Source organism: Alligator sinensis, unplaced genomic scaffold (assembly GCF_000455745.1).
Source record: "Alligator sinensis unplaced genomic scaffold, ASM45574v1 scaffold77_2, whole genome shotgun sequence".
In the NCBI taxonomy this organism is placed as follows: Eukaryota; Metazoa; Chordata; order Crocodylia; family Alligatoridae; genus Alligator; species Alligator sinensis.
Genome location: NW_005842016.1, coordinates 993,457 through 995,614, shown reverse-complemented (window position 1 = coordinate 995,614; position 2,158 = coordinate 993,457). Strand labels below are relative to the sequence as shown.

Sequence of the window (2,158 nt, the reverse complement as noted above, 5' to 3'; positions counted from 1 at the left end):
CCCGACCCCATTCCCCACTGCCCCCTCCCCACTGTGGCGGGTTCAACTCCACTTCCACCCCCCATGCCACTGCCACCACCTCCAAGGAGCAGAGGGGTAGGGGGGAAGCTTGCCCAGCCATCTCCTCCATCCCCCTTGGCCAGCACCCCATGCTGACACCACTGGCCTCGCCCCCTCCCCCAGCCTGCTCTGTCCCTCTGTTCCTGCCATGACAGTAGCACTCTGCCACGCCTCTGCCACCACCTCCTGTCCAGAACACTCTTGGAGCACTCTGATTGGCTACCAAGACAACCAGAATGTGAATAAAGTATAACGGACAGACAGACAGACAGACAGACTGACTAAGGCTTTTATATATATACTAGCTAATTGCCTGTCAAAAATGACGAGGGGGGGGGGGGGGGACAGTGGCTTGTGTCCAGCCTTGCTCCCCCACCCCACCTTCAGCTGCACCCCTCTCCCCCTCTGCCTCCGTCTGCTGGCCCCACCCCCCATCTGCTCCATTGCTGCCTCCTGCAGAGCCAGGAGGGTGTGGCCAGAGGTGCTGGCCTTGCCCCCCCCCATCCTCTCCATTTTTGTGGCCTGCAGGGGACAGGGGGCCAGCGCAGCTGCCCCGCATCTACTCAGTTATTGCCGCCTGCAGAGTCAGGGGGCTGGGACCAGCGACACTGGCCTTGCTGCAGGTGGGGGCGGAGCCAGCACCACTGGCCTGCCAGGGGAGGGGGTTGGGGACAGAGAGCCAGGGCCAGGCTTGCTCCCCATACCCTCACCCTTGCCCCATACCCTCACCACTTCGGGGCCAGAGCCACTCCCCCCCCACCCCCACCCAGGGGGTCAGAGGGGCAGAACCCAGTGTCCAGCCCTGCACTCCCTCTGTCACCCCCCTTGCTCCCCGACCCCGTTCCCCCACTCGCGCCACTGCCACCTTCTCCATAGGGGCCTCCCCCACCACCCTGCAACTATTGTGGGGAAAATCTGAGACTCAGTGCCTAGTCAGGAAATCCTAACACAGTGTACAAGGTAACCTCAATCACTCAATATTTACCCCAAACAAGACACAGCAATCCATACCCTTTGAGCATGGGCAGACATACACATGGAGCCATTTCAAAAGTGGAGGGAGTGCTATTGCTCCAGACTGTGCAGGAGCTGTCATGTTGTAGCAGTCATATGTACATAAGCAGGGATCCAGACTTTTTGTCTCCCATGGAAAAATGAAAAAAACCCTGTAGACTTTCCCTTTTACTTCAGAAAAATGCATTATTTTTTTTTTCATTTTAATAAAGAAACACATGGATTTTCCACTTTTGCAAAGAGCTCTCTGCAGGCTGGCAGAATTCCAGCCTGCAAGGGGCTGGGGGCAGCAGGAGGAGGGCAGTCAGGTAAGGGGTGCATTGTGCATGTGCACATATACACACGCACCTCCTAAGGTTGAGGAGGACTGAGTTAGAGTGCTTCTGGAGGGGCTGGACGTGTTCAAATCAGCAGGTCCAGATGCTCTCCACCTCAGGGTGTTGAGGGAGCTAGCAGGGGTTATTGCAGGGTCCTTGGCACGGCTTTACGAGCGCTCATGGTGCTCAGGCCAGGTGCCAGATGATTGGAAGATAGCCAATGTGGTCCCCATTTTTAAAAAAGGGAGGAGGGAGGGAAACTCTTTGAGAAGATCATCAAGGAGCACATCTGTGATGGGCCGGCATCGGGAATGATGCTCAAGGGCAACCAGCACAGTTTCATTAAGGGCAGGTCATGTCAGACCAACCTGATTGCCTTTTACGATCAGGTCACAAAAGCATTGGATGCAGGTGTCGCCATGGATGTAGTCTTTCTGGACTTCAGCAAGGCCTTTGACACTGTCGGCCACCCCATCCTCATTAAAAAACTAGGTGACTGTGGCATCGATGCCTACATGGTCAGATGGATTGCGAATTGGCTGAAGGGTCGTACTCAGAGGGTGGTGGTGGACGGGTCATATTTGACCAGGAGGGAAGTGGGCAGCAGAGTTCCCCAGGGCTCGGTCCTTGGGCCCGCGCTGTTCAATTTCTTTATCAGCGATTTGGACGACGGGGTGAAAAGCAACCTGTTCAAATTTGCTGATGATACCAAAATTTGGGATGAGGTGGGCACGCTAGTAGGGAGGGAAAGACTGCAGAAAGACCTG

The 2,158-nt window shown here is 55.9% G+C and overlaps 1 protein-coding gene across 1 annotated transcript in view; it reads right to left on the bottom strand.

Moving 5' to 3' along the window:
- Positions 1–2,158, bottom strand: part of DNAH9 (dynein axonemal heavy chain 9) — a 524,795-nt gene that overhangs the window by 423,563 nt on the left and 99,074 nt on the right. The window lies entirely within an intron of this gene.